Raw genomic sequence first — 10,623 nt, forward strand, 5'->3', positions numbered from 1 at the left:
GGTTTGAGATATATATTATTTATTGCATTAAAATGGTATCCATTTATTCCTACTTCAGAAAGAGTTATTATCATAAATGGATCTTGAATTTTATCAAATGCCTTCTGGGCGTCAGCAGAGAGGAGCATCTGCTTTTTTCTCCTTTGGCCTCTATATCCATCACAGGTTCTTGGTTGCAAACAACAGAAACTATTTTTACTAACTTAAGCAGAAAAGACGTTCATTGGAAGGAAATCGACAGCTCATAGAACTGTCAGAAAAGCTTCAGAATCAGACTTGGGAAACCAAGGAAGACATTACATAGCCAGGACCCTGCTCCAGAAAATGCTGCTCAAGATGTCATTGTTGGCATCATTGGTGCAGCTGGCATCACCATCAGACAATGGCAGCCACACAGCTTGGCTCTTGGTTCTACTGTAGCCACTGTGAAGAATCTTGATAGTTTTCGATTGCCTCTGAACTTTTACTAACACACCTTCAACATTCCATTCTGAGCTCAAAGTGGAAGCACTCATTGGTTGGGCTAGGTCCTGGGTCTGGTCACTAGCAGAAGTAGGGAAGTAGGGAAAGGACCATCATCTCTCTTCAGCTTCCACGATGGGAGACAGAGCTGCCTTCCAGCTATCTTGAAATTCCCCCTGAAAGGAAGATAATTCAATGCTGGACAGCCAAAACTGATAGATGTTCATGTACAACCTACTCATGAGGGGTATCATATTGATAGCACTCAATGTATTGCTTTATTTGCTAACATTTCATATAGAATTTTTATCTATATTTGTAAGAAAGTCAGCTTGGAGTGTGTGTGTGTGTGTGTGTGTGTGTGTGTGTGTGTGTGTGTGTGTGTGTTATCCACATCAGATTTCAGTTTTACCAGCTTTATAAAAACGACTGTGAAGCATTCCTATTTTCTTTAGGCTCTGGAACAGCTTAAATGATGTATGACTGCACCTGTGACTCTCTTTTCATGACTGCCTTTAGTCTACTGGCATGGCCTTGCAGGCACACACAAAGAGCTGAAAGTGCCTGGCCGTTTGTCTGCTGAGATGGGTCTTGGGCACAGGATTATGGAAGCCAGCTTCCTTGCCTCTAGTCATGGCAACCTCTGAGGTATAACTTCCATGCCAGAGCCCCTGCAGGATTCGGCTGAAGGTACTGTTTCCCCAAATTCCAACTTTGCTTGATTTCTTCTGAGTCCTTGATCTGCCTTCTCTCAGCCCTTACCAGTTTCTTCTGAGTGTGCTTCCTTAGTAAATTCCTTGCACATGAATTCTTATCTCAGAGTCTGGTTCTGGGAAACTGGTCTAAGACAAAGATGATTTAAGTTAGTCTCTGCTCTTAAAGAATGGTGTCCCATCTAATAAATTACACTGTGACACCTGGACACTGTAATAGAGATCCAAATGCAATCCCTAGAAGACGAGGGTAATAACTCAATTTCTATGGTCTGTGGTGCAATTGAATATTTGTGTTCCTCCAAAATTCATATGTTGAAATTCTAACACCCAAGGTGATGGCATTAAGAGGTGGGACATTTGGGAGATAATTAGATCGTGGAGGCAGAGCCCTCATGAATGGGATTACTGCCCTTACAAAAAGCCCTTTTGCTCCTTTTACCATGTAAGGACAAGATTGCTTTATCTATTTGCTAAGACTTCATATAGAGTTTTTATATATATTTATAAGAAAGTCAGCTTGTAGTATGTGTGTGTGCACGTGCATGCTCGCGCGCGCGCACACACACACACACACACACACACGTGCTATGCAAGATGGCACAAGATGAACCAAGATGGTTCAAGATAGCATGCCCCCATGAACCAGAAAGCAGACACCAAATCTGCCAGTACCTTAATCTTGGACTTCCCAGTCTCCAGAACTGTGAAAAATAAATTTCTGCTGTTTATATGCTACTTAGTTTATGGTATTTTTGTTATAGCAGCCCAAATGGATTAAGACAAGAGGAGAAAACTAACACTGCATTTAGGAAGTGTTAGCCAATCTGGGTTTTGAAGGATAAATAGGAGTTTGCCAGATTGAAAAGGTAGTATACAGGTGGGATGTTACGAGCAGAGATCAAATGGGCAAAAACTTACAATTACAAATAACATGTGGTTCCTATGTGTTAGGAATTCAAAATATAGTGAGTGAATTTGGAAAACCAAACAGGTCTCAGAGAAATTATAGTCCAAGGGATAAATAAGAGCTAAAATAAACAAGATGCTGCTGTTCTTGCCTCAGAGAATGGAGCTGGGTCTGGAAGAGAGAGAATGAGCTTTCTAGGCAGATAAGAGAGTGAAGGAACCTCAAGAAGAGAGACTCATATATATAATGACACAGGAACATGAAAAGCCTTGGTGTGTCAAGGAAGTTTGAGGAGTTCAAGGTGGCTCTACAGACTCAGAATAACACAAGAAAAGCATACCTTTTTCATTCATTTCCTTTCAAAAGGAAAACTCCCCTTATGGTGCTAGCAGGTTTTATAACCCTCTGTAACACTTACTAACATCTTTCCTTCTCTATCCCTAAACAGAAATGGAGCAAGTCTCAAGTTCAGAGCCTTCAGCAGGCAACAGTATTGTGGCTGTTTGTATTTCGTAACCCACAGGCTCTTTGACAATCTTGCCACTCCCTGATCAAGAGGTAGAATGTAAGACCCCTCTCTTTTGAATCTTGGTGAGCTTTTGTGACTGCCTCAACTAATAGAATTTGGCAGAAGTGAGACTATGTGACTTCTGGAGCCAGATCATAAAAGGCCATATATATATGCCTTCCATTTGGCGCTCTCTGTCTCAAGATGCTCACCCTTGGAAGCCAGCTGCCATGCTGGGAGGGAACCCAGGCCCACGTGGAAAGGAACCAAGTCCTTAGCCCTGGCTGAGCTCCAGCTGACAACTGGCACCGACTTGCCAGCCATGTGAATGAGCAATCTTGCAAGTGGATCCTTCAGCCCACTGTCTGTTTACCCCAGTGATGCCACATAGTGCAGAGACAAGCCCTCCCTGCCAAGCCCTGCAGATTGCAGATTAGTGAGCAAAATGGGTTATTGTATTATTTTAACCCATTTAGCATTGGGGGTCATTTGTTACCTAGGATTGGGTTGCCAGAACAAATATCTAGATAGATTTGAATTCCATTGTTTTGTTTTATTCTATCTATTTTTACATTTGCCCTGTATTCATAGCAATACTGATCTCCCACTTGCCCCAGTGATGTGAAGTTTTCTTTGAAAATACATTTATCCCTTGAGTGTGAGCTAGACTTTGTGACTTGCTTCCAAAGAACAGAGTATAGAAAGGGGAAAATAATAACTTTAAAGTGGAAAAACCTGGCAGACATGATCTAAACCGAGAGATCAGGGTTAACATTAATAGTGATAAGTCACGTTGATCTCAAGTATCTCCTGATAGGATGTGATGAAGATGGCATTTCATCTCTGTGATATGCTTGACCCAAACCTGTAACCCTAGTCTAATGATGAGGAGAAACATCAGACAAACCTAAATTTAGGGATATTCTGTAGAATTACCTGTTGAGGTCAGAAAAGAGAAGAACCTGAGAAAGTATCACAGATAGAAGAGACTAAAAATATACAAGGACTAAATGGAATATAGTATTTAAGGCTGGATCCTGGAACAGAAAAAGGATATTAGTGGAAAACCTGATGAAGCAGGTTTCATCATAAAATCTGGAGATTAGCTAATAGTATTATACCAAGGTTAATTTCTTAGTCTAATAAATGTACCCTTGGTACTGTGGTTATGTGAAATGTGAACATTAGGGGACGTTGGGTAAAGTGTGGACATGAACTCTCTGTACTATCTTTGCAAGTCTTCTGCAAATCTAAAATTATTACAACTTAAAAGGTTTGTTAAAAATACATTTAACTCTGGAGGCTAAGGCTGGAGCATCGCTTGAGCCCAGGAGTTCAAGACTATCTTATGTTATAGATCGCATCTGTGAATAGCCACTGCACTCCAGCCTGGGCAACATAGCTAGACCCCATCTAAAAAGACAAAAATATATTTAAGTTTAAAAAAATGGAGAAGTCAATTGAAAAATTAATATTGACTCATCATGAGATGAATTTTGTGAGGATGACCTGAGAATGACTGAGGAGATGCTGATTCCTTTGAGGGAGAGGTCACATCTGGGCACCTTGAAAGGCAAGTGATGTGCTTGTTTGGTACAAGGAGCACACAGTGGGGCTCTCAGTTCAGGCCTCTGAGAGCAGAATGGAGGGGAAATCTGGTGACCCTTACTCAGAGAGCAGATTCCTCCTGGGAACCCTAAGACCATCTCAGAAGCAGTCAGGAACAATGGAACAGAGACCCTGGTCCTGTCTAAGAAGTCTTCCAGAGACCTCGGGGAGTCAGATGCTCAAGTGACACCATAACTCCATGGAATGAAAAAATAAAACGTTTAATTTTTTTTTTTTTTTTTTTTGCCAAAAATAACAGAATAGTGAGATTCATTGCAGGGCAAATATTCAACAAACGTCAGAGTGCTTACTATGTGATAGGCACCTGTTCAAGATTCTGGGGATACAGCAGTGAAAATACAAAGTGTTTTCCATTATAGTTGGACATGACAGAAAATAAGCAAATACCATATGCAATATAATTTCAGCTACTGATAATTGCTTTGCATAAAAATAAAACCAAGTAAGGAGCGAGGGAGTAATAGGAGAGAGACTATTTTATGTAAAGCCTTGAAGACAGCCTCTTTGAGGAGGGATATTTGAACAGGGAACTGAATGCAGTAAGGGAACAAGCAGCAATGGAAACCTGGGGACGACTACTCCAGACAGAAGCAAGAGGAAGTACAAGAGCCCTGACTTGGGAATGGGTTTGGCATGTTCCAGAAAGAGTAAGATCAGAGTGGCTGCAGTGAATTGAGCAAAGCAGTGAGGGAAAAGTGCAAGTTCCCCAACACACGAAGAGGACCACTGTGCTGTGCTTGTTCACCAGTGCCCAACAAAATTGTTACAAAATAGATTAAGCAAATGCCAAAAGACAGTTAGTTACCGGGCACAAGAGGTGAGCCTCAGCACTTTCCTGAGGCAAAGGCAACCAGTGTAAACCAGCCCTGACTGCTTTAGAACTGCTTTAGCTTGTCTATAATACCCTTTAGCTAATTGTAATACTAAAATCTCCGCCTAGTGGAGAATTACAGTATCATTAACATAAAATGGGTTGTATGAAGGCGCATGATGATTTGTACTGGGCATGCTTGATTTGTTTCAGTGAAAACATGTGAAAGCTCCACGTCACTCACTGGGAAGAGATTTAAGGCAACACCACTGGTAGGCAGTGCGGATTTTATTCATACTCTCTGAAGAACTTCTCCCACTGCCCCAGAGTATCAGGAAAGTTCCAGTCTTGACCTGGAGTGAATGCTCTTGCAAGTAACCTCTAATAAACTCATCTAAGTCACCAACCTGGACTTGTCTGAGTCATTTTTTGGTCTCTCAGCTCCATCTCAGTTTGGGGGGCATTTTTTCTATGCTGTCCCAAGATTTTCCTAAACAAGCAAGAAAATGCCCAAAGATGCAGTAGGAGAGATAGGGAAGGGGTCAGATAACATAGGACCTAGTGGCCTTGGTGAGGAGTACTGAAGATTCAAATCTGGGCAAAAATGTTGAAGATGTTGTTGGTTATAATTTGGATACGATGCAATGAGTAATGTATAATTGTCTGAATGATTCAGAATTTTGGAAATGAAATTTGATGATAGAGGGATTTCTAGAAAAATAGTGCAAGTTAAACATATCAATTTTCCTCTTTTCCACACCAAAATTTTACTGAAATGAGAGTAAAAGGATAAAAAAGATATAGCTCTACAACAGAGAGATCAGAAGAGGAGGAACCAGTCAATGAGAGGTTATGTAAGTTAAGTTTTCATCAGGGAGATAGAAACCACCTCATATATTTCAAGTAGGAAGTGTTTGAATATGGGGAAGTCCAGGCTCACCCCACCATTGGAAGGCTGGGGGAACGAAGGACAGGCAGTGAACTGCCACCAATCTCAGACTGTAGCTCTGAAGTGACGAAATCGTAAAAGCTCCCCTGGAAATTCTCTGTATCTTAAGGGCTGGGCTGGGACTCAGGTAAGGCTAGTGAGACAGTCTACTTGGAAACAAATTTTTAGGGGGCATCAAAGAATATTTTAATGCAATATATTTTTTACTTTATTTATTTTTAATTGATAAATAATTGTGTATATTTATGGGGTGCAATGTGATGTTTTGACCTAGGTACACATCTTATTATGGAAAGATTCAATCAAGCTAATTAACATTTTAATGTGGTATTTTTCAAAAGCAAACTTAATGCAAAAAAAAAATCCATGATGAACAAAATGTCAAAATTTTAAATGAAAACAAGATTCAACCCTGTACTTGCACAACCCTGCCTCCCTCGCCTCTCCCTAATCCCCGGCTCAAGAGCTCTGGGAGGACTGACTTACTGTCTTCTTAGCAGCTACCCACAGCAATAAAATGGGCCGTTTGCAGCAGGCTGCCTGGAAGCTAATGAGAATGTCAGGTCTGCTAAATATGCATCTGTCTGCCCACAACTGCTGCCAAAGCACAACAGCTTCTTCTCGTTTATCTTCCAAATCTTTATGAATACCCTCCATCGGCAAACTCTACGAAAGAGATTCTTGGAAAGGTAATTCTAGGCTTCTTCCCTGTGATGCAGAGGAAACTATAGAAGAGGGAAGTAATGCTGTCAAGTCACTAACAGACAATCCAGCAGGGAGATGTCAAGAAATTTCAAAAGCTGGCAATCAGCTAACGATGTTAGCAGAACTGAAACATATCAAATACTTGTAGAGAGAAAGACATCAACAAGCAAACCTTTGGAGAATCTCTAAAAGGTCACTGTTGTGGGCTGAATTTTGTTCCCCCAGAATACATATGTTGAAGTTCGACCCCCCTAGCACCTCAGAATGTGATTGTATTTGGATATAGGGTTTTTAAAGAGGGAGTTAAGGTTAAATGAGGTCATTGGGATGGGCCCTAATCCAATATGATCAGCGTCCTTATAAGAAGAGGAGATTAGGACACAGACACACACAGAGAGAAGACCGCAGAGAGGAGATATTACACATATTATACATATTTTACACATTATGCATATTTATATTACACATATATTTCTAACTATCTTACTCCTTATTTTCTAAGCATTTTATTATGAAGTTTTTCAAACATACAAAAAAAGCTGAAAGAATAGTGTATTGAACATCCATTCGTCTTTTTTTATCCAATACAAACAGACCGAATTTCTGCTCTCATAGAGCTTAAATTTAGTAAATGCTAGTTTACATGTTTTTTTCTTCCAGAGCCTGAATTTTCTAACCCATATTCTCAATCTGACTACTGGCTTCTTCTCTGTTAGAAAAGCTCCAAGTCGAACTAGATTCTATTAACGTTTGCTCTAGCAATTCCCCCACCTTTATCAATGTTGTTAAATCCAAGAACTCTGCATATCTAGGACTGGGTACATAATTTGTAGGACCCAGTGAAAATGAAAATACAGGGTCCCTTGTTCAAAAATTACTAAAAATTTCAAGATAGCACAAGCATTAAACCAAGCACAAGAACCTTCCAAGCATAAGCCCTTGGGCAACAGCACAAGTCACATACCCATGAAGCTGGCCCTGTGTGTATCATTTATACTCAAGTTCTAGCCCTCATGTAATATACAAATTGCAATATAACTGTCTCTGGCTGTCTTATTCATCCCTCCAGCCTGCATTTCCATTGTCTGAGACAACCTCTGTGTCTTTAGGCAGAGGCTTCTAGAGACAGGGGAGCCAACCATAACCCAAACTAGAACTGACTCTATTAATTTACTCACTCATTCACTTATAATATATATATTGAGCTCCTATTGTGTGCCAGGCACTGATCTTTACACTAGGGATACAGCAGTGAACAGAATACAAAGATACCTGCTCTCAAGGAGCTTGCATTTTAATGGAGAAAGACAGACCACAAACAAGTAACATATACAGTGTGTCAGATGAAAATTGGTGCTATGGAGAATATAAAGCAGGAAAAATGAACAGAAAATTCATGCGAGGGGGTGAAATTTTAAATAGAGTGGTCATGGAAGGCTTGCCGGGAAGATGACTCCCAGGCAAAGATCTGAGGGAGGTGGAATAAGGAGGAAGGCACAAATTAGGAGGAAGAGCATTCCAAGCAGAGAGGAGCCAGGTGCAAAAGGCTTGAGATGCCTGGGTGCGTCTGAGAAACAGCAAGGAGGCCAGAGTGGCTGGAAGGGAATAAACAAGGGGTGAATAGTAGTATATAAGGTTAGAGTGGTAACTGGTTTAGTGGTACTAAACCATGTAGGGCTCCAGGATAGGCCATAATCATAGACCACAAAATAAGCCCACATAAATTTAAAAGGATTGAAATTATACAATGTATGTATCCTGACCATGATTGAGTGGAATTAGAAATCAGTAAACAGACAGAAATTTGGGAAATTCACAAATAAGTGGAAATTAAACAAGACACTCTGAAATGACCATTGTCTCAAAGAAGAAACCACAAGGGAAATTAGAAAATACTCTAAGATAAATGAAAATGACACAACATATAAAAATTATGAGATGTAGCTTAAGCAGTTATTAGAAGGAAATTAACACCTACATTAAAAAAGAAGAAAGATCTCAAGTCACTAGCCTAATTGTCCTAATTGTCCATCCTCAGATACAAGAAAAGGAAGAACAAACAAAATCATGTAGGGCCTTATGGGCCATTGTAAGGACTTTGGCTTCCATAACCTCTGGGTATCTTTTGTTTATTGAAGGCTGGGGGAAGGTCTAAAAGATGAGGAATCAACCCACACTGGTTTAAAGAAAAATAAAAAATAGAGTCAACTGTCATTATTCGCAGATTCCAAATTTGCAAATTTGTGTACTCACTAAAATCAATATTTGCATGCTTTTACAGACATGTGTAGAGCAGCAGAAAATTTGAGTTTCCCGATGTGTTTGTTCCCAGCTGAGGTCAAATACGGCAACACTCTGCCTTCTTGTTTCAGCTCATATGCCGTAAACAAATGTTCATTTTTGCAGTCTCATTAGTGCCACAGTTTTCACATTTTTGTGCTTTTGTTGGTAAGGTTGCTGTTTACAATGGCTCCCCAAGCATGGTGCTGAAGTGCTAGTATACAAGCACAAGAAAGCTGTGATATGCCTTACTGAGAAAATGTGTGTTAGATAAGTTTTATTCAGGCATGAGTTATGATGTTGTTGGCTATGACTTCAATGTTATTGAATCAACTATACATTAAATAAGGCCACTTTAAGCAGAAACACACGTAAAACAAAGTTATGTATTGATTGGTTGATGGAAATGTTGTGACCGGAGGCTCTTGGGAACCTAACTATGTATTTTGCTTAGGAGCAAATGGTTCAGTATTCACTAATTCATTGCTCATGGCAACTGTATAGAACATAACCACGCCTGTTAGCAAGAATTGAATGTACGTTTCTAGTTTTAAAGGCGACCTAACTGTGATATTTCTCATCCATATAGACTGAATAAGCTGGCTGGAGGATGTCACTTTTACACCTTTATCCTTCTCTCTATATTCATCCTAAAATTTTGAATGGCATTTTATGGAAGATTAGAGCCCCATTAGAGACCTCTGGCATAAAAGAAGCAGCCATGATTGTAGCTATGGCTGCTGTCCACGGTGCTGATCATCTAAAGTCAGCTTCCTTCAAGAGAAGCAGCATCAGAAAGATCATGAAATTCACAAAAGAGAATCTAAAGATCCTTATCCCTGCTCCCCAGTGATCAAGGACAGTATGTTGCCCAAAAAGACTAGATTAATAAGCATGCATGAAGACAGAACCTTGATCTCATCTTGGTGGGGCAAGATAACATTCACAAGAACTGAGGGACATCCTTCCAGAGCTGCAGGAATCCTGGAAAGAGCCAAACTTGGGAGCAAGCTTACTTATCCCCACTGGGTTCCCACACTTAGCCAATTCGGTGCCAGTAAGGCCTAAGACTTAGTATCAGTTTAACCAAGCCTTCTAATCCACTTGACATCTTTAGATCTCCTCTGACTCTCTAGAATATTTAGGGTCTCTTGCTATTTCTTGTGACTAGCATCTGGAGACCCTAAACCACAGCATTGATCTTTTAAACCTAGAAACTCTACAAAGGAATTCCAAAAAGTTCTAAGCAGTATAAATAAATTTCAGAGAAAGTGATGCATCAGCAAAGCCAAGAGAAGAGTTTTTTACTGAGACAATTATCAGTTGCAGGTACCAAAGAAGGCAAAAGTGGGGAAATTACATAAGACTAAATGGTTTTGCAACCCAGAGTTTACTATGATTTTGCTTCAGGAGAACCACCCCTTCCCCATTCTCAGTCCATATGTTTTGGGTGGAGCTGATTCTACCCAGCATGTAATCCAAACCTAAGCCAATCAACTTATTCCATTATCCTAATCACGATGTTCAATTAGAAGTTGAAACATGCCTCAAGCAAGGCAAATAAAGCCCAATTAGGATTGTTCAGAACTAATCCTACAGTCTATGCTTGAGCCACCAGTCTTTCTGGACTCAGACTTCTGTACATGTAGGAGCTGG

The sequence above is a fragment of the Lemur catta genome, chromosome 2 (genome assembly GCF_020740605.2).
Source record: "Lemur catta isolate mLemCat1 chromosome 2, mLemCat1.pri, whole genome shotgun sequence".
NCBI lineage: Eukaryota > Metazoa > Chordata > Mammalia > Primates > Lemuridae > Lemur > Lemur catta.